Below are 23,814 nucleotides of genomic sequence, written 5' to 3'. Positions count from 1 at the left end.
GGACACTGTTGCACATTTATCATATAAAGTCATAGCTAGCTGCTCCCCATTACCCTTTACCTTTTGTGGGCTGGTCTTTACACAGGCCTGAAGACTTCAAGCGGCATTGTCATGACATCCTGATGCAAAGAGAACCTGTTATGCTTATAAGTATGCTCTGCAAACTGAGTATCATGGATGTATCCTGTAGGGAATTATTTTTGAAAAATAGAGATTTTTTATAGAGAGATAATAGAGATTTTCTAGTAATGAAAAGATAACATTAACAATAACCATTACAGGTTATATGCTTCTCCTTCTGAAAATGCTAGTTGCCTGGGTGTCACACAAGTTATGCAGATCAGGAGTTCTGACTTATTTGCTGCACACTTCCAGGCATCTAGCCCTTTCAGAAGAAATTACACAATGCTTGCCTCCTTAATTCTCTCAGTCCAGGTTTCATTTAAATTAGTACAATTGCTGTTGTATCTGAAAATTATATTTTCTAAATTCAGTTACTGTTTAATGTAGTCTAGTAGACAGTCTGAAAATCAATTATCATTTAAAAGCCCCATAATACCAATATATGCTCAAAATATAAACTGCAATATACAAAAATTATCTTTATAGGTTTTTATACGTTTAGTTTCTATACCAGGAGGAGTCTTAAAAGTAATCTTTTTTTATAACTAATTAAATTTCTGAACTATGAAATGAGTTGTATTTTCATTTTAGTAAGATTTTTTACGGACAGGGAGAAAAGCAAAGCATTGCACTTAAAGGATATTAATATTGTATCACACATATAAACTGTATAAAAAAGATGTATTCCCATGGTTGACAACATTGTAAAAATAGGATTTTTTTTACAGCTTACCTGTAAAATCCTTTTCTTGGAGTACATCACAGGACACAGAGCCGGTTGTTATTATTATAATAACTACTTATGTTATACGTTACCTATAGGTGAATGGACACTGGTAGATCAATCAAACAGGAAGACCTCCCCTATATAACCACTCCTATACAGGAAGCACATCAGTTTTGTAGCAAGCAATAAATTCCCAAAAAGAGCAATATCCTTGAGGGGAGGGAGACACTATCATAGAAACTGCCACCAGAAGAAGGACCTACTCTGCAATTTGTAATATGCTGAAGCCAAAGGCAGTATCTTCTACATTACTGGCATCCACCTGGTAAAAATCCTGTAGATGTATAAACCAAAGACCAAATAGTGGTCTTCCACACCTGGGCCACTGACACCTGATGATGGATGGCCCACGATACTCCCCCTCACCTGGTAGAGAATCTCTCCCCAGAAAAAAAAAAGGGATTTTGCCCTTGAAACCATAGGCATCATTGATAAACTGGCAGATCCACTGCTAAATATTCGACCTGGAAGCTGCCTGCCCTTCCTGGGCTCTTCTGGCAGCACAAGCCAGATTTCCTGACTTGTGCATCCAACACAAGTAGATCCCGAGCACCTGAACAACCTCTAGAGTATGTAGTGATCTTTCTCCTGCCGATTGTGGATTAGGAGAAAAATAAAAGGCAAAACACTGTCCTGATTCAAGGGAAAACTAGAAACCACTTTAGGCAATAAAAATGGATGAGGACGCAACATCACCTTATGATGCGAGACCAAGAATGGCGCCTTGCATGAAAGAGCCTTCAACTCTGACACTCCACTTGGTGAAGTGATAGCAACCAAAGAAGATAAAAGGACCAATGGAATCCCCAGATTGGTTAAAAAAAAGTGGTTGTGTGTTGAATTATTTTGAAGGGACAGCAAATTTACACTGTTATACAAGCTGTACACTCACTACATTACATTGTAGCAAAGTGTAATTTGTTCAATGTTGTCACATGAAAAGATATAATAAAATATTTACAAAAATGTGAGGGGTGTACTCACTTTTATTAGATTCTGTATGCCTGCAGAGGCATTTCTGGATTGAACCTTCAACTGGTTTGTCTCATAATGCAGAGCAAGGCGTACTGGCCAAAAATTCCAAGATATTGATGGACAGTATTCTCTCCTGTGGAGGCCAAGCCCACTGAACTGTAGCCAGCTTCAAATCAACTTGGAGAGACTTGCATTAGTGGTTATTATTTTCCAAATTCCTGAAAAGGAAGAATATCAACCATCAATTTGTGCTCTGCAACACCCTGGGAACAGAGCCTTCCTGTAATCCAAAGCCTGGATCTTCAAGTTCCAGACAAAGAGAATGATCCTCTACTAAGATGTATGTAGGGAACATGCTTTGACCTAAACACAGCTTCCTCTTGTAGAAATATATCAGAGGAACCCCTGGAATCGACTGCTTCCTGAGCAAAGATTATTGAGGTAATGAGTATTGAGTGGTCTTCATGCAAGCCCAGCACTGGGGCTAGACGCTTCTGGCCTGACATACTCACAAAACACAGCCTCCTCAGATGCCTCCCTCACCCAGGTGGGAAAAGCTTACAGGATCTGGTATTCCCGAGTAGGGATGAGCTTCGTGTTCGAGTCGAACGCATGTTCGACTCGAACATCGGTCGTTCGTGCGTTCGCCGAATTCCGAACGTTTGGGCCGTTCGCGGCAAAATTCGTGTGGCCCACAATGCACTGCGATGGCGCAATGCATTGCTGTCTCACGATTGGCCAAGCATGCACTGTGACCCCGCATGCTTGGCCAATCGCAGCGCCAGTAGCGGGAAGAGCAATGGTTGGCCACAGGCATCCTGCCTGTGGCCAATCATAGCTCAGACTGTGTAGTGCACGCCCCACACTATATAAAGCTGCCTTTCAGGCGGCCTCGTGTAGTGTTTGTTAGCATCTGAAGCAGTGGGTGTTCTGTGTACCTTCAACACAGTTACACACCAATCGTTTTTGGCTGATTTACTATTTTGCTCTTGTGTAGTGGTTACTGTCTGTGCCCTGACCGCAGTATACACCACTATATTCACCTCACCTATATAGCTAGTGATCTAGCTTTAATAATAGAGCTTGCAGTCAGTAGTGTTAGTGCGTGCTGTCTGCGTGCTCTGTACCCAGTACATACCACTATATACACCTACATAGCTGTTCTCTATTTGAGCCCGATTGTCATTTGCTGGAGTTATTGGAAGTTGTGTGTGCCTCCAGCACAGCACAGTATACATCTGTATATACCCCTTTAACTCTGCTGTTTTCTTGTTATTGTCTGCGTGCCCTGACCGCAGTATACACCGTGATATTCACCTCACCTATATAGCTAGTGGTCCATCTTTAACAATAGAGCTTGCAGTCAGTAGTGTCACTCAGGAGATAGTGCGTGCTGTGTGCCTGCTCTGTACCCAGTACATACCGCTATTATCCACCTACATAGCTGTTCTCTATTTGGGCCCGATTGACATCTGCTGGAGTTATTGGAAGTTGTGTGTGCTTCCAGCACAGCACAGTATACATCTGTATATACCCCTTTAACTCTGCTGTTTTCTGGTTATTGTCTGCGTGCCCTGACCGCAGTATACACCGTGATATTCACCTCACCTATATAGCTAGTGGTCCATCTTTAACAATAGAGCTTGCAGTCAGCAGTGTCACTCAGGAGATAGTGCGTGCTGTGTGCCTGCTCTGTACCCAGTACATATCGCTATTGTCCACCTACATAGCTGTTCTCTATTTGGGCCCGATTGACATCTGCTGGAGTTATTGGAAGTTGTGTGTGCTTCCAGCACAGCACAGTATACATCTGTATATACCCCTTTAACTCTGCTGTTTTCTGGTTATTGTCTGCGTGCCCTGACCGCAGTATACACCGTGATATTCACCTCACCTATATAGCTAGTGGTCCATCTTTAACAATAGAGCTTGCAGTCAGCAGTGTCACTCAGGAGATAGTGCGTGCTGTGTGCCTGCTCTGTACCCAGTACATACCGCTATTATCCACCTACATAGCTGTTCTCTATTTGGGCCCGATTGACATCTGCTGGAGTTATTGGAAGTTGTGTGTGCTTCCAGCACAGCACAGTATACATCTGTATATACCCCTTTAACTCTGCTGTTTTCTGGTTATTGTCTGCGTGCCCTGACCGCAGTATACACCGTGATATTCACCTCACCTATATAGCTAGTGGTCCATCTTTAACAATAGAGCTTGCAGTCAGCAGTGTCACTCAGGAGATAGTGCGTGCTGTGTGCCTGCTCTGTACCCAGTACATACCGCTATTATCCACCTACATAGCTGTTCTCTATTTGGGCCCGATTGACATCTGCTGGAGTTATTGGAAGTTGTGTGTGCTTCCAGCACAGCACAGTATACATCTGTATATACCCCTTTAACTCTGCTGTTTTCTTGTTATTGTCTGCGTGCCCTGACCGCAGTATACACCGTGATATTCACCTCACCTATATAGCTAGTGGTCCATCTTTAACAATAGAGCTTGCAGTCAGCAGTGTCACTCAGGAGATAGTGCGTGCTGTGTGCCTGCTCTGTACCCAGTACATACCGCTATTATCCACCTACATAGCTGTTCTCTATTTGGGCCCGATTGACATCTGCTGGAGTTATTGGAAGTTGTGTGTGCTTCCAGCACAGCACAGTATACATCTGTATATACCCCTTTAACTCTGCTGTTTTCTGGTTATTGTCTGCGTGCCCTGACCGCAGTATACACCGTGATATTCACCTCACCTATATAGCTAGTGGTCCATCTTTAACAATAGAGCTTGCAGTCAGTAGTGTCACTCAGGAGATAGTGCGTGCTGTGTGCCTGCTCTGTACCCAGTACATACCGCTATTATCCACCTACATAGCTGTTCTCTATTTGGGCCCGATTGACATCTGCTGGAGTTATTGGAAGTTGTGTGTGCTTCCAGCACAGCACAGTATACATCTGTATATACCCCTTTAACTCTGCTGTTTTCTGGTTATTGTCTGCGTGCCCTGACCGCAGTATACACCGTGATATTCACCTCACCTATATAGCTAGTGGTCCATCTTTAACAATAGAGCTTGCAGTCAGCAGTGTCACTCAGGAGATAGTGCGTGCTGTGTGCCTGCTCTGTACCCAGTACATACCGCTATTATCCACCTACATAGCTGTTCTCTATTTGGGCCCGATTGACATCTGCTGGAGTTATTGGAAGTTGTGTGTGCTTCCAGCACAGCACAGTATACATCTGTATATACCCCTTTAACTCTGCTGTTTTCTTGTTATTGTCTGCGTGCCCTGACCGCAGTATACACCGTGATATTCACCTCACCTATATAGCTAGTGGTCCATCTTTAACAATAGAGCTTGCAGTCAGCAGTGTCACTCAGGAGATAGTGCGTGCTGTGTGCCTGCTCTGTACCCAGTACATACCGCTATTATCCACCTACATAGCTGTTCTCTATTTGGGCCCGATTGACATCTGCTGGAGTTATTGGAAGTTGTGTGTGCTTCCAGCACAGCACAGTATACATCTGTATATACCCCTTTAACTCTGCTGTTTTCTGGTTATTGTCTGCGTGCCCTGACCGCAGTATACACCGTGATATTCACCTCACCTATATAGCTAGTGGTCCATCTTTAACAATAGAGCTTGCAGTCAGCAGTGTCACTCAGGAGATAGTGCGTGCTGTGTGCCTGCTCTGTACCCAGTACATACCGCTATTATCCACCTACATAGCTGTTCTCTATTTGGGCCCGATTGACATCTGCTGGAGTTATTGGAAGTTGTGTGTGCTTCCAGCACAGCACAGTATACATCTGTATATACCCCTTTAACTCTGCTGTTTTCTTGTTATTGTCTGCGTGCCCTGACCGCAGTATACACCGTGATATTCACCTCACCTATATAGCTAGTGGTCCATCTTTAACAATAGAGCTTGCAGTCAGTAGTGTCACTCAGGAGATAGTGCGTGCTGTGTGCCTGCTCTGTACCCAGTACATACCGCTATTATCCACCTACATAGCTGTTCTCTATTTGGGCCCGATTGACATCTGCTGGAGTTATTGGAAGTTGTGTGTGCTTCCAGCACAGCACAGTATACATCTGTATATACCCCTTTAACTCTGCTGTTCTATAAAAAAGGCATCTGCAGGAGTTAGTGGGTGTTGTGTGCCTCCAGCACAATATAAACTACCCAACTACTGTTTTACCCAACTCCCTTCAGGCCATTACCATGTCTGGAAGGCCAGCAAGGAGAGGCAGACAGGCGCAAGCCGATAAAAGAGGGCAAGCAGGCTCTGTGTCTAGAGACAACAGTGCTGGTCGGGGACGCGGTGCATTGTCATCAGCACGTGGCCATGGGACATGCTTGTCCTTCTTTTCTGCAGCTGGACATGTTGAACCGCAACATGCCAACGACTTGGTAGAGTGGATGACCAAGCCCTCTTCATCCTCCTCATCCTCTCTCACCCAGTCTCAGGGTAGTAGAAAAGCAGCTGCCAACACATCGTCGTCCCTCCTCTCAATGTCATCATCAGTGACTCCTTCCCTAGACCCACCACGTCCTCCTGAGGAGTCTCCTGAACTCTTTGAGCACAGTGTTGGGTACATGCTCCAGGAGGATGCCCAGTGTTTGGTGGGCTCTGATGATGACACTCAGCTAGAGGAAGGCAGTAGCGTGAGCACAGAGAGAGGGGATGCTCAAGAAGGACAGCAATCTGGCAGTCATGTTCCACAAGCTGCAGCATACTGCCAGGTTTGCTACAGCGATGAAGAGGGAGGGGATGATGAGGGCACTGACTCCACGTGGGTGCCTGGAAGGAGGGAGGAGGAGGAGGAGGAGGAGGAGGCACATGTCCAACGAGGCAGGATGCCCTCCGGGGGCCAGCTTAGGGGCAGCACACCGACTGAATCACACCGCAGAGCTCCGCCTGCGCAGAGCGCTTCCTCTGCGCAGAGCGCTTCCTCTGCGCGTTATTCTAAAAGTTCTTTGGTGTGGGCCTTTTTTGAGGCGAGTGCATCAGATCGCACCGCTGCTATTTGCAACATATGTCTCAAGCGTATCTCACGTGGCCAAAACATCAGCCGCTTGGGCACCACATGCTTGACCAGACATATGTTGACCTGCCATGCAGCTCGTTGGCAAGCATACCTCAAAGACCCACATCAAAGAACAAAGCGGACCTCTCCTTGCTCCTCATCAGCTGGCATCTCCAACCGCACTAGACCTTCAGTCCTCTCTGAAACCTGCTCTGAGAGGAATGAAGGTGTAGAATTAGGTGTGTCACAGCCAAGTGCTTCCGGGAACTCTGCTAGTGGTACATCCACGTCCGATTATAGCAGACAAATGTCCCTGCCCCAGCTGCTGGACCGGCGGAAGAAATTTACTCCCAGCCATCCACATGCCCAGCGGTTGAATGCTAGCTTGGCTAAATTGCTAGCACTTCAACTGCTGCCTTTTCAGTTGGTAGACTCGGCCCCCTTCCGTGAGTTTGTACAATGTGCGGTTCCTCAGTGGCAGGTCCCCAAACGCCACTTTTTCTCACGGAAGGCAATTCCGGCTCTCTACCGGCATGTGGAAGGCAATGTCCTTGCCTCGCTGGACAGGGCGGTCAGCGGTAAGGTGCATATTACCGCTGACTCATGGTCCAGCAGGCATGGACAGGGACGTTACCTGTCTTTCACGGCCCATTGGGTCACTCTTCTGGCTGCTGGGAAGGATGCAGGACAAGGTGCAGTAGTATTGGAGGTTGTTCCGCCACCACGCCTCCAAAATGCTACTATTGGTTGTGACACACCTCTCTCCTCCACCCCCTCCTCTTCTTCTTCCTCCATGGCCTCTTCCAGTGCTCTGTCCTCAGAACCAGCGGTGCTCCGTAGGCGTTGCAGGGGCTACGCAAGTACGCAGGCAAAACTATGCCATGCCGTGCTTGCGCTGGTTTGTTTGGGGGACAGGAGCCACACTGGGGCGGATGTTTTGTCAGCTCTGCAGGGGCAGGCCGAGAGGTGGTTGACGCCACGCCAGCTTAAGCCAGGAATGGTGGTTTGCGACAATGGCACCAACCTCCTCTCCGCCCTCCGACAGGGACAACTGACCCATGTGCCCTGTGTAGCTCACGTCCTTAACCTGGTGGTGCAGCGGTTCTTGGGCAGGTACCCCGGCTTACAGGATGTCCTGAAACAGGCCAGGAGAGTATGTGTGCATTTCCGCCGATCATTTAATGCCTGTGCTCGGCTGGCTGAGCTCCAAAAGGAGTTGAACCTGCCCAAGAACCGCCTTATATGTGACATGCCCACCAGATGGAACTCAACATTGGCCATGCTGCAGCGGCTGCACACGCAGCAGAGGGCCATCAATGAGTACCTGTGCGACTACGGCACCAGGACAGGGTCAGGAGAGCTTGGTTTTTTCTCACCACGCCAGTGGGGCATGATCAGGGATGCATGCACTGTCCTGTCACCGTTTGAGGAGGCCACAAGGATGGTGAGCAGTGACAGTGCATGCATCAGTGACACTATACCTCTTGTCCACCTCTTGGAGCATACGCTGCGTGGAATAATGGACAGGGCACTTGAGGCAGAACAGAGGCAGGAAGAGGAGGACTTCCTTGCTTCTCAAGGCCCCCTTTATCCAGACAGTGTTCCTGCTGTGCCACCCATCACACAGGAAGAGGGTGAGGAGGAGGAAGAGGAGGAGGAGGATGATTGTGTCAGCATGGAGGTGGAGGCTGGCACTCAGCATCAGCAGCAGCAGTCTTATAGGGATGATTTACAGTCCCAAGAAACACGTGGACTTGTACGTGGCTGGGAGGAGGTAGCTGCGGATCATGTTGTCCTTAGTGACCCACAGGACTCCGGACCGAATGCCTCAGCTAACCTACGCTGCATGGCCTCCCTGATCCTGCAAAGCCTGCGGAAGGATCCTCGTATTCTTCGGATCAAGGAGAGGGACCATTACTGGCTGGCCACTTTCCTTGATCCACGGTACAAGGGTAAGGTTGCCGACCTTATCTTGCCATCGCAGAGGGAGCAGAGGATGAGACATCTCCGGGAGGCCTTGCAGAAAGCTCTGTGCAACGCATTCCCAGAGACTGGGAGGTCACAAACTCCTGGTCCTGGACAACGTGTTGCTGAGGCATCAGTCAGAAGGAGCGGTGGAGAAGGTGGTCGTCTGACTGATGCTTTCAGACAATTTTTTAGTCCGCAGCCCCAAGGTATGATTGGTTCCAGCACCCATCGCCAGCGTCTAATTTACATGGTGCAGGAATACCTAGGGGCAAGGTCAGACTTGGACACCTTTCCCACTGAAAATCCTCTGGCTTACTGGGTCTTGAGGATGGATCACTGGCCAGAGCTTGCACAGTATGCAATTGAGCTACTGGCCTGTCCTGCATCCAGCGTTCTTTCGGAACGCACCTTCAGTGCTGCTGGTGGCTTCGTTACCGATCACAGGGTGCGCCTGTCCACCGAATCAGTTGATCGACTGACCTTCATCAAGATGAATCAGTCTTGGATCACCCACAGCTACCAAGCACCTGAAGCTGATGTAACCGAATAATTTTTTTTGAAATACCACATCCCTTCAAGACTGCCTATGCTGATGCTGAGTGACTGTCCTGTTATGTTGATTGTCTATCCTCTTCCTCCTCCGCTGATATGTTGGAAGAACATTTTTGGTTCTGGGTGATGCCAGCAGCCCAATTTTTCTGCCCCTGTTTAACAGGGGCGTTTAAGTACAATTTTTGATGCAATGCTTTGCAGCAGGGCTAATTCCTGCAAAAAAACTAGAGTATATGGCAGAGGTTGCAGTGTGATGGCACCAGTGCCTAAGGCCCAATTTTTCTGCCCCTGTTTAACAGGGGCGTTTAAGTAAAATTTTTGATGCAATGCTTTGCAGCAGGGCTAATTCCTGCAAAAAAACTAGAGTATATGGCAGAGGTTGCAGTGTGATGGCACCAGTGCCTAAGGCCCAATTTTTCTGCCCCTGTTTAACAGGGGCGTTTAAGTAAAATTTTTGATGCAATGCTTTGCAGCAGGGCTAATTCCTGCAAAAAAACTAGAGTGTATGGCAGAGGTTGCAGTGTGATGGCACCAGTGCCTAAGGCCCAATTTTTCTGCCCCTGTTTAACAGGGGCGTTTAAGTACAATTTTTGATGCAATGCTTTGCAGCAGGGCTAATTCCTGCAATAAAACTAGAGTGTATGGCAGAGGTTGCAGTGTGATGGCACCAGTGCCTAAGGCCCAATTTTTCTGCCCCTGTTTAACAGGGGCGTTTAAGTAAAATTTTTGATGCAATGCTTTGCAGCAGGGCTAATTCCTGCAAAAAAACTAGAGTGTATGGCAGAGGTTGCAGTGTGATGGCACCAGTGCCTAAGGCCCAATTTTTCTGCCCCTGTTTAACAGGGGCGTTTAAGTACAATTTTTGATGCAATGCTTTGCAGCAGGGCTAATTCCTGCAATAAAACTAGAGTGTATGGCAGAGGTTGCAGTGTGATGGCACCAGTGCCTAAGGCCCAATTTTTCTGCCCCTGTTTAACAGGGACATGTAATTACAATTCTTGATATAATATTTCACAGGAGGGCCCCTTCCTGTGCCCACCCAGAGTAACTGTGAGGACTTATAGTGTTGTGGCACCAGCACCACAACCACCAAAGGTCAATTTTTCTACCACTGTTCAACAATGGCATGTAATTACAATTCTTGATATAATCGTTCACAGCAGGGCGCTCCAGCGGCCACCAAGAGTCACTTTGAGGGCTTACAATGTTGTTGCAAAACCAACACCTTGTTCCGCCATTTCTGCAGAGCATATAGGGCAGGTCCCTACTTTCAAACATCCAATTTACAAACATCTCCTACTTGCAAATGGAAGGAGACAACAGCAAGTGAGATGAAAAAAGATGGACGACAAAACAAATTATACAGGGGTGATAACCCTTCCCTATGTTTTCCAAAAAGCTTAAAGATATTTTTTTTGACTGGAGCTACACTTTAAAAATGTACCGGTTGAAAATGACAAACAGATTCAACTTAACACAACAAACCTACACAGTCCCTGTCTTGTTTGCACCGCCTGTATACTGCTGTTCTGAGTATATAGGGCCTGGGGGCCACACGCATTTCCTTTTTTTTAATATGGGTACAGGGTTCCCCTTAATGTGCGTACAAGACCCAAATAGGCTGGTAATGGGCAGGGAGGGCTACCCATGCCATTTTTCTGAATGATTTTCAACCATATTGCAGGAACCAGATATAACATTAAAACCGCAAGCAGTTTTAAATGGTGTTATTTCCGTTTAATGTCATTTTGTGCAGGGACTGTTCTAAACACGGGAAACACGTGGCACTTCACAGGCATACTATAGACACCCCCCAGGCACCATATTTAAAGGAATATTTCACTTTTTTTTTCACTTTAATCGTCATTAAAATCAGTGCTCCCGCCAAAACGGTAGTTTTTAAAACTTTTTTTTGCAGTGACCCATGTCCCCTGAGGCAGGAGGCAGATCGCCAAACCCTTTTTAGCATACTATCTTGCATATTAGCCGTTAAAATTAGCACTTTCCAATTCGAACGTTCGAGTCCCATAGACTTCAATGGGGTTCTAACGTTCGTACCGAACGCGGGGGTCGTTCGCAAGTTCTGGTGCGAACCGAACCGGGGGGTGTTCGGCTCATCCCTATTCCCGAGCAGTCTCCCATCTATATACAAACCAGGTTTAATCCTGCTTGGGCTTCCATAAAGCGAGATCAGACATGATCAAGGTGATGCGGCCGCAGTCTGACGAAAAAATAAATGCGTAAGAAAACACTGCAATGTCAAACATCACAGTGGCTCTGATGAACCCGACACCACTGTCCACCGTGAGATGTGGACACCACCAGATCCCTGAACCTGAGTGTGGTGCCTCAGCCTCCCCCCTGCTGCCTCTCTTTTCTGAAACCATCTAACTGGTATAACAGGTATATAAAGCAGTAACTATATTAGCCAACCTAATATACAGTCCTCCTAAAATGCAGGCCTAAAATAATGTTGATTTACCTCTATACCTCTGTATGCAAGTACCTAGGTATGCAAAGATACAGGTATACAAGTATTCTTGCCATTTGTGCATTTATGTATGCAGTTCAAGGCCAATAAGCACACACCCATGTACCCCGGGCAAACAAGCACATATGCATGTAGTCCCAGGTAAATAATCACATATGCATGTAGTCCTAGGTAAATAAGCAAATATGTATGTAGTCCTAGGCAAATAAGCACATATGCATGTAGTCCTAGGCAAATAACCACATACACATGTAGTCCTAGGCAAATAAGTACATATTTATGTAGTCCTAGGCAAATAAGCGCATATTTATGTAGTCCCAGGAAAACAAGTACATATATATACAGCTTAATGTAAATAAACATATGTATGCAGTACAAATGAAAACATGGCAGCATGTGTTTAAGCAATATGCATTTATGGAAGCATGCATTTATCATGTATCATGTATCTTTATGCAAAAATGTATAACCTTGTATGCTTATGCAACGTTGCATTTAGGCAAAATATGAAAGTGTGTGTCCCTGTAAACACGCATTCATGCAATACGTGCCCATGGAAACATGCATTTATGCAATAAGCAAGCATGCGTTTAAGAAACGTGTTTATGCAACATTATGCAACATGTATCTATGAAGACATGTATGAACGTGCATCTTTATGCAACCATGTATCTTTATGAAACATGTATCTTTATGCGACCATGTATCTTCATGCAATCATGTATCTTTATGCAATCATGTATCTTAATGCAAACATGTATAAGCATGTATATTTATGAAAACATGTATAAGCATGCATCTTAGTGCAACCACGTATCTTTGTGCAACCAAGTATCTTTATGCAACCATGTATCATGTATCTTTATGCAAAAATGTATAACCTTGTATGTTTATGCGAATATGTAAAAACATGTATATTTAGCAACCGTGCATTTCAGCAGCTGTGCATTTCAACAACCATGTGTTTCAGCAACAGTGTGTTTTAGCTAGTTTGCAAGCATGCGCCTGCTTAACTGCAGTTGGCCCCATATTAGTCCTGCAGGATTTAGCCAAGCACATATGCATCCAATGCAGCCTCTATGCCGTTTTGCGGAACAGTGAAAAAATAGTCTCCAGAGGCGCTGCTGATCTGTCAACCACATGGCATCATGGCCCCCCTTCCACTTCTTGCTTATATAAAAATTGGCTATACTGAGTGAGCCTGCTCCTTTTAGTGGCTGGAGGAGAAACTGCAGTCCACACAACTAGGAAGTAAATGGCATGATTCAACAGCACACTGACCACAGTGGCCACTGGGAGAACAGGCATTCAGATCTCTCTTTCTTTCTTTCCTTTTTAAAAAAAAAGAGAAACTGCAAAAATTAAGACTTACCATTCCTGCTGCAGGACTCTGAACATAACTGGAGTCCAAGCTTCACCTATCACTGTGAGCTTTGTCATAAAAAGACCTTCAGAGACTGAGTCCCCCTTTATCTGGGCTCCACTCCCCTGGACCTGTATAGCACCCTGTAGGAAAGCACCTTGGTCGGAGCAAACACTGCACAGGGTTCCATTATGCAGGGTCCAGTGCCATAAGGCTCCATTACAGGCAAACCTCGAGGAATCTTTTCTCCTTCCAATGAGGCTTAGGTACCATCCATTTTTGGTTCTGACAGCTTTTTCGAATGGATCCGATTGAAGTCCATGATTCTTAATAGAACTGTCCAGACCTCTAAGTATGCTCCAAGATCACATGTATCACATCAGTGACTACCACCTTACAGACACTGGCAAAAAAGATGTGCTTCCTGTGTGGGAGGGGTTATATAGGGAGGGACTTCCTGTTTGATTGATCTACCAGTGTCCATTCACCTATAGGTGGTGTATAACCCAAGTAGTTATTATTATAATAACCGGCTCTGTGTCCTGTGATATATGATAAAGAAATAATATCACATATAATACTATCTCTATACTCCCAATGTAATTATTCAATTTGAAGACACAGTTTAATGCTGCTCATTTAAAAATAATTTAAACTAGTACTAGATGAGAAGAACTGAATTCACCATGCATATATGTGGTATATATGTTATAGTCAGCCATTGCTGAATACCAGGGACATTTTCAGGGACAATCCCTGATTTACGTCTAACCAAAAAAACAGGTACATTTATCTTCCCATAATATGGCTTCTTAAAATGGCACTTGGTTTAAGCCGAAGCCAGATTAAAGTATATCTAAATCTGAACATAATAAATATATATATATATATATATATATATATATATATATATATATATATATATATATATATATATATATATATATATATATATATATATTGCAACTTACCAGTGCTCAGATGTGGTAGCTTCATTAGCCTTTTTTCTAGATTGTATCCTTTATTTCACCTAGTGATTCTGTCAGTAACATGCTGGAGGACAATGTCCACTTGCCAATTTGTATCAGGACAACAGAACCAGCCCCCCCCCCTCCCCCACACACACACACACACACAGCGGCGGATCCAGGGGGGGGGGGCAACGGGGCAATTGCCCCCTCCGAGAATATGCCCAGCGGGTGCCAGCGCGGCCAGTTCCGCGGGTACAATCGCGGCCGGTTCAGCGGGTGCCAGCGCGGCCGGTTCTGCGGGTGCCAGCGCGCCCGCTTCCGCGGGTGACTGTGCAGAGTGGACGGGTGAGGGGGGGCAGCTGGGCGGCTTAGGAGGGCTGCTGGCCAATCAGGAAGCCAGCGGGCAGGGGAGCAGAGAGATGACATCATCTGTCACTGCCCTGCATCCCTCCAGTTCCACCCTCACTGTGCAGGAAGCTGTGTGCAGCAGAGAGATTACATCATCTCTCTGCTGCCTATCTTCACTCTAAACTCAACAAAAGAACACCTTAGCAGAAAAGGGACACAGTAGGTGACAATCCGCAATGTGTGGCAGGCTACGTGGCAAGTGGCAATCCGCAATGTGTAGCAGGCTACGTGGCAATCCGCAATGTGTGGTAGGTGACGTGGCAAGTGGCAATCCGCAATGTGTGGCAGGCGACGTGGCAAGTGACAATCAGCAATGTGTGGCAGGTGACGTGGCAAGTGACAATCCGCAATGTGTGGCAGACTACGTGGCATATGGCAATCCGCAATGTGTGGCAGGCGCTGTGGCAAGTGACAATCCGCAATGTGTGGCAGGCTATGTGGCAAGTGACAATCCGCAATGTGTGGCAGATGACGTGGCAAGTGACAATCTGCAATGTGTGGCAGGCTATGTGGCAAGTGGCAATCCGCAATGTGTGGCAGGCTACGTGTCAATCCGAAATGTGTGGCAGGTGATGTGGCAAGTGACAATCCACAATGTGTGGCAGGCTACGTGGCAAGTGACAATCCGCAATGTGTGGCAGGCTACGTGTCAATCCGCAATGTGTGGCAGGCGACGTGGCAAGTGACAATCCGCAATGTGTGGCAGGCGACGTGGCAAGTGACAATCCGCAATGTGTGGCAGGCTACATGGCAAGTGACAATCAGCAATGTGTGGCAGGTGACGTGGCAAGTGAAAATCCGCAATGTGTGGCAGGCTACGTGTCAATCCGCAATGTGTGGCAGGTGACGTGGCAAGTGACAATCCGCAATGTGTGGCAGGCGACGTGGCAAGTGACAATCCGCAATGTGTGGCAGGCTACGTGGCAAGTGACAATCCGCAATGTGTGGCAGGTGACGTGGCAAGTGACAATCCGCAATGTGTGGCAGACTACGTGGCAAGTGACAATCTGCAATGTGTGGCAGGCGACGTGGCAAGTGACAATCCGCAATGTGTGGCAGGCTATGTGGCAAGTGACAATCCGCAATGCGTGGCAGGCTACGTGGCAAGTAGCAATCCGTATTTGGTGACAAGTGACTTGGCAAGTGACAATCCGCATTTGGTGGCAGGCGACATGGCGAAAGACACCCTCAGGGCTCCCATTGATTCTGCATTATGGTGAGTTGAACCATTTAATTTTATATTACAATGTATTAATAGAAATTATGTGCTTCAAACATCCTGACACCATAACAACCATGGTGCCGTAATGATTGAAGCGCCAATACCAGCCATTTCCCATATAAATTGCCCCCCAAAAAACATATTTTATAGAAGTGCCCCTCCCGAGACTAGACTCTGGATCCGCCCCTGCACACACACACACCCTGTTCTGTATTTTACAATGTTCTAACAACAAGACAGGATGGATGATGCCATTTCTGTCATTTTTTTTTTTTTTTGTCAGGTTATGGGAGGTGTGTAAATAGCCTACACTTATAGCATGAGCATTAGCCAACTTTAGTCAAAACTACACAATTTGTTTTCATCTACACCAGTGTTTCTCAACCTTTTTTCAGTCAAGGCATCCTTTAAAATTATGGCCAATCTTGAGGCATCCCATTCTAAAATGTAAAAACTAAACTAATAGTTTTACATAATGCAGCAACATCCACATTCATAGGACACCCAATGTTTGAGATGATTTATACTTTCAAAGCAAATACACCTTTGTATACGGGTACTAACTAGTATTGCAATGTTTCTCTTCTCCCTCAGTTTCTCTCTCACGCTCAGCTAATGTGACTCCAGTGCTCACATGGAAGGGCAAACATGGATGTTGTGCCAGCACCTGAAATCTCCCTTATGAACCAATGTCTGGTTGTTAGGACACCAGCAGATAGAAGGACGCCTGTGGCTTTGCATAACTAAAAGGCAGGCTTGATCAACCAGCGGACTTGTATACAATTTTTGAGCAATTTTTAGACATTTTGCCAAGGCACCCCTAAAGAAACCTGAAGACACCCCCAGGGCGCCTGGGCACCTTGGTTGAGAAAGGCTGAACTACATACATAGGTGTTTTGAGCGCTGCCTGGTTACACAAAAACAAATCCCCACTTGTGTACTCATGATAAATGCATTTGCAATAAGCAATTAAAACAATTTTGCAATAAACAATTGAAAAAAAAAGTGAAATAAAGAATGGGAAATACATAAATAAAGATGTTTTATTAATAAATTAGTTCATATCCTTGTATCTTAATATATGCAGAGTGTGCCAAGTGCTGTCTCTTTAAATAAAGTGCAAATTGTGCTCCCCTTCAGTGTCCCCACTCACTTACTGACTGGTGTAGTCCTCCTTGCTGGTTATAGGACTACAATTTCCAGCATATCCAGGACAATATAAAGGGATCCACACCAGTTTGTGGGTGAGTGGGGACACTGAAGGGGAGCGCGATTTGCACTTTATTTAAAGAGACACCGATTTTTTTAAAGTGATTGTAAAGTCTTGTTTTTTTTTTCTTAAATAAGAAATAACAAACATGTTATACGTACCTCCTCTGTACAGTTGGTTTTGCACAAAGCAGCCTGAATCCTCCTCTTCTCGGCTCCTTCTTCTGTGATCCTGGCCCCTCCCTCCTGCTCAGAGCACCCACAGCAAGCAACTTGTTATGGGGGCACCCGAGCTGAGTCACAGCTTCCTGTGTCCATTCAGACATGGAGCCCCTACCTGGCCTCAGCCCCTTCCCCTGATTGGCTAGCTGACTTTGATTGACAGCAGTAGGAGCCAATGGCGCCCTGCTGTGTCTCAGCTAATTAGGAAGGAGATTCTCGGACAGCTAAGACACTTGTGGATATCGCTGGACAGAGAGGGACCTCAGGTAAGTGGGAATATATAATTAGTTCTGTTTTCATCTACAGCCACACTTTACTTACATAAGCATTTTTTTGGTAAAGGTGAGATAACAAAAATGAGTTCTCCCATCAGTACCTTACAGAGAATTCCAAACTTTGATATTCAAATAGCTTGTTTCCAAAAGTCAACGGGTTAGGGGGGTGATTTATCTTAACCAATAGGAAGTGAGAAAACTTTAGGAGGGTCTATGCATCTAGGAGATGGAACTGTCTGCTACGTATTTGGAGTCAGTTCAGACTGTCGGCCGCCTGCTGCTGTTAATTTTACAATTTTATACCTCCACAAATGTAAAATCATATTTTCATTTCTACACTGTACATCAATTTATTTCTAGCCTAACCTATTAATCTGAACTAGAGAAGTTTGTAAACTTACTTTGTGAAGATCCCATGCATTTGCTTCCTTAAATTCTGTGACACATATTCATTAGGTCCTGTTGGTTGGCACTGCTGTGTCACACATTTCACAGAGCCTGCCTTCTGAACTACAGAGGTGATGAAAGGAGTCAGGACAGGAATCACTTCTTGCAGGCAGCAAGGTACCATGGGATATGTAGTCTTTAGAAATCGAAAACAAAATATCAAAGGAGAAGCTGCAAAGCATGCAGGGAATCCAATAAGTTGTGGAAAGAGACAAACAACAGATAGGCAGCACTCACAACATGAAAGGATATTTTTCAAGTAAGTTTATTCACTTGCTGTTATATGGCCACAAGGTGGCTCTCCTGTGCTGGATCATGTACCTAGTATGTCGTCCGGCATTTCTGGGTAGGGAGCGCTCTGCTTCTGCTGTGATTAACTACAGCAAAAGCCGATGAGCGGGTGCCATCCAAAGGATGTTTGCCGGCACCCACTGATTGATGAGGAGAACGACAGAACATAGCTCTGCCTATCTAAACAAGGCAGAGCTCTGTCCTGTCAGCAGGGATGTGCTGCAAAGCAGGGAAACAAAGCCCAGCACATCCCTGCTATATATAATATATATTTATTTATTTTTTAAATCGTCAGTATTTTTTTATTTATAGCGCAAAAAAAAAAAAAAACATTGGTGATCAAATATCACCAAAAGAAAACTCTATTTGTGGTGAAAAAAAGATATACATTTCATGTATGCACAGCATTGCATGACCATACAATTGTCAGTTAAAGTAATGTAAAAATAGCCTGGTCATGAAGGGGGTAAATCTTCCAAAGGTTAAGTGGTTATATTGCATTGTCAAAAAACAAACAAACTATTGTTTGTATTGTTATAACAGTGCAAATGTTCTAAATCAAAAGTGAATGCCTTGACTGTAGATTTTCTTACAATGATATATTAAAGTCAACTGCACAGGATATAGCTGGCTATTTGCAATATGTCACAGCATTATATCAGTGTGCAGAAAGCCAGAAATGTCAGCTTCAAGAGTGGCACTGGCTGGTAGCAAGGAGTAAATATGAAATACCGTAGTCATATACACCCTTTTAAAGTAAGCTGACTAGAAAAAAATACAATGAAAAAAAATGTTAAATTATTTGGTCCTGAATATATTCAACAAACGCAACATATGAAAAACATATCCTTTTAGTATTGAAATCTATACAGCAAGTATAAGGTTAATGTTATTAATAATGATATTACTTGTCCTCCTTTTTTAATACTGCATCTTTCCCAATCAATTCATGCAGCGTGCGTGCTTTTTTGCAGAAAGGTTTAAGGGCACGCATCGCTTTCTGACACTTTTCTTGTAAGTAATGCAGTGATGGAGTGCCTAAGTATCCAATCCATCATCCTGTATAGCCAATCTATTATAGGAATTGCAGTTTCATCTGGGATGTCTCTATCTGACCTAAATGAAATATTAACAGCCTGCCAGCAGATACAGTCACTCAGTTTTAAGATGCATTAAAGCAAGTTTAAAGACTCATGTCAAAAGATAAGCTGAGTTTGGTGAATGGGGACAATTCCACATTCCATCTATGGAGGGCATTCACTTCATTGAATTCAATTGTTCCCTATTACTTTTTGATTTCCTGTAAAGTGAATTACACTTTTTCAGCTTCACAAACCTTTACTGCTATTTTTTCAATGAAAAGTCCTTTTTCTTTGTGAACATCACTCTGGCATTTCAGAAAGATGTAGACTAGTCATCTGTCTGTCATGCTGATCTTGTTTCATATATCCTTGATGTTTAATACACTAGCAGATGCATGTGTCTACACACATGATCAATACTTTTTACTTGTTTATATGTATTTTTACATCTTTGCATGTTATTAAATATGTTTCTCTATCAACCTACCTCCACAACGCCATTAGTTTAATTTAAAATCCCAAACTCTTTCTTTATGTACTTGAACCAGGTATGGAGGCATGTTACATATGTGCTTCATTTAAAGTCCCAAATTCCCCCCTTTATTTTATCTTCTTGTTTCAATGCTTTTTAAGTCACAATCTGAATCAAGAATGCAAATCAGAAGTTTAGATTTCACCTGCAGTATTTTCATTCCAGGTCATTGACTTAGAAAATATATTTGCCATTTCTGTGCAGCAAGTTTTGCAATATCAGCACTCCTCCTAGACAATAAAGCCAGGTTCTGGAGCAAAGTAACATAACTTGGTCAAGAACATACCCCTAGCTGGTCAATTGGGCAACAGTCATTGTCACTTTGATTTCCACTACTGTCAGCATATTCCTGGTCAGTACATGCGTAGCACAACTGAGTCTGATTGTCTTAGAATGGTGACATTCTCAGTCTGCTTGACCTCTGTATTGTCTGACACCACCCCTCAATATCATTCTTACCCGAAAGATACCTCCACCTCTCTCCAAACCCAACACCCCCATAAACCAGACCAGACTATGTTTGGAGTAAATGGCCGACAGGCCTTGATTTATTTAACCAAAAAAATAAATAAATATATATATATATATATATATATATATATATATATATAACAAAATATAAACGTTCAATAAATAACCATAATTAACATGTAAACAACTTTCCTTTAAAACTGTATCCTGGGTCATAGCGTATAATAGACCCTACTGGTCACTGCACATTACCTTTAACCTCTTGACCTCCAGACGGAATCCCCTGTCTCGGAGGCTATACCCAACCAATGCAGTGACCTACCCCTTTTACTCTTCCCGGTTAACCCCATGTAACCATGAAGTACAAATCCAACCACCCCCATAACCATGGATGGATACCACCTATTCTCCACCTGCACCACTTGACCTTCTCAACTGACCCCAAAACACTGCCAACCCACCTAATCCTACCCCGATTAACAATCCCCGAAAAACAAAAAGGGAGGGTGGGTGGGAATCACTTCCTCCTCCGCTCTCCGACTGCCCCTGGCTTCCTCTGCCTCGTGACTGAAAACGACAGGCTCTGCCCACCGCCCCGCCTACTCCGATCCTTAAAGCGGCCACTATCCTTGCCCCTTAAAACGGCGACAGTGCATTCAAAGCAGCTGTCATGCCGTCCCTACGCCACCGCCTGCTGCTGCTGCTCCGTGGACGCTCTAGAGTGCTGCTGCGCAGGAAATTCAAGACATTCCTAGCAAAAATAAGTTTGGGTACTTGCATTATTTAAAAGTAAACAATGTTTCAATTTTTTTCGCTTAACGCAAAACAATTTTACGTTTATTATATGCCTGGATGTCAGCTGTAAAGTGAACATGTAAGAACATAAATATGGGAACTGATTTTGCTGAATTGTTTTCAGGTGGTTAGACTCGGACTGTCTGATCCTGAATTTACTTCTTATGCAGGCCATACATGGGTTGATTACCAAGCAAATTGTCTTTTGAAAATCAGAAATTTTGTGATCTGATGGTGCCACCATTGATTTCAAAATTCGACCAACTAAGCCTTCAATTTCATGTCATGTTGCTGCAGAAAATAATTTTTGTGGCTGGGAATTTTCTTTTCTTTCTGGGAATTTTCTTTTCCTGCGCTTATGCGCATTTTGATTATATTTCTCGCATTATTTTCCCATCATTTATTAGAAAATTTATTCATTTTTAAAAAAAAATTCCAACATGCCCGATCACTCAAATTCAATGGCCACATGAAAATCGACTGTTGCTGCTGCCCACTAATGATGCAAAATTTGAACAAAAATTCTGAGTTACAATTTTCAAATGAAAATTATTTCGGAATTGGACCCAAGTTAGCCAGCTTTAGTAAATCACTGACCTTGAATTATTGTCTAGATTTCCCTAATTGTAACTACTGAGTGAGTTTTACTTATTTTTAAAAGTCAACCCAGGTCAATATAAAATGCACAACATCCCCCCAACCATTCACCAATTTCTTTAACCCTTCCAAACTCCATTTTTTGTTACCAGATTTTGGCATCACATGACACTCCATGGCACTTCTTCTGCTAGCACAGGCTGATAATTCAATTCAGCTCTTCAGCACAATCCTACCACTGAACAGTCATGCTATTGCGCCTTGCCATGACATCACCACATCACCTTTGGAGTGTTCAATACCTGTATGGATCCCACTGATGGACAGTCAATAGGAAGTGTCCATGTCACCAGGAAGCAACATACCCACCCAAAGTAGGACCCTTACACTTTGCAGTCCAGTAGAGTATACTTTACTGAGGGGAGGGGGCATCAGAAACATAACCATCTAGCCCTGAACTGTTACAGCTGATTTTGTTGTTTCAGCTAAACGTAGCTTTACACAACAGTAAAAGTAAAGACCTTGTGGGAAGGTAAATCCTGTCCCACATTGCTTAAAATAAAGGAATGGGTTTTGTGTGGAGTTATTGAATTTTAGTGCTGCATTACCAAGAATGACAACAGTTTAACCCCATTCCTGTCTGTCAGGGCTGGCTTAGCCCTTCCTTCTCTGGGCTGGCTTCTCAACTGTCGGCTAATTGCCAGCTCTCATCTCTCTCCACAGTTACCAGCTGTTCCTGATCATGCTCGTCTGACCTGCCTACTTAAAGCTGTCCAGCTCACTTCATCTCTGCCTTCGCCTTGGTCACATCCCAAGAAACCATCTCCTGCAGTTCTGTTTAAAGACTGGCTTGCTGACATCCCTTCTGGCTCCTTATCCTGCTTGCTGTTGCTCCACTTGGATCCCTGACTTCTGGCCTGGCTGATTACCTGATCTGGTTATTGAACTCTGGCCTGGCTGACTACTCAATCCGGTTACTGGACTCTGGCTATGCTTTGACTACACTTTCTCTATTTACCTTTTTATTTTTATTTAATAAACAAGTGTGAATTAATTGTACTTCTGTCTCGGTCTGATTCATGGTTTCTGACACTGTCCCCATTCTAAAGATCACATACCCATTCACAAAGAAATTGTTCTTTGGCCTCAATTTTCAGTTAACCTATCTGCCTGTGCTGAGGATATACTTTCCACATGTTATATGGCAATGCTTATTAGTAAGTAGTAGCATTCCTAGGGGAAAGGGTGCTCCACACCAGGTACTTTTGCACAGAGGGTGTGACCACCTGCGAAATGCAGGACAGCAGTGAGCGGAGTGCTGGAAGGCTCTTTGTATTTCAGTACCTGCACTAAAAGAAGCCATAACTCTCAAATCTCCAGCCAACAGTAGAAGTATAGTCAGAGCCAATGGGGAGAGAGGAAGCATGTGTGTAAACAATGAACATCAATGCAAGGGGAGGACTAGATGCATTTTTACAGCCTGCTATTGACCACCAATGTTGGGAAGATGGTATACTTTTAGAGCCTGAACCACCTGCCACTGACCACCAATATTGGGGGGGGGGGGGGTAACATTACTGCCACTTATTTGAAGATCATTTTAATCCTAAACTATAAGTCATACACCATGAAGCAACACATACTTTATCAGGCACACTTCCAGGTATTCTTGTTAAAGGGTTAGTTTACCTTTCCAGAAAAAAAAATAAAAGTTGAACTAACATCCTAGACCCTCCCCACCAATCTGCTCCCCACTGTACTCGCCTCCATGGGCGATAACTTGTCTGTGCCCACGCAGCCGATGCAATGGTTTGGGTATTTGAAATCCCCACTTTTCCTCCCCTTCTTTCTTTAGGGTTTCTCAGGGTGAGGCAGAGACATTCTGATAGGTCAGCAAAGGCACTTGATGGCTTTGGCCATTTGGAATCGCTCTGATCCATCCTGGAAGCCCTACAGAAAGGCGGGGAAGAAGTACAAGGGATTACAAATCCCCAGACCA

Source organism: Lithobates pipiens, unplaced genomic scaffold (assembly GCF_037356315.1).
Source record: "Lithobates pipiens isolate NorthernLeopardFrog02 unplaced genomic scaffold, aLitPip1_a1.2 Scaffold_3, whole genome shotgun sequence".
Taxonomy (NCBI): domain Eukaryota; kingdom Metazoa; phylum Chordata; class Amphibia; order Anura; family Ranidae; genus Lithobates; species Lithobates pipiens.
The sequence above is the reverse complement of the archived record's forward strand: the minus strand, read 5'-3'. Positions refer to the sequence as shown.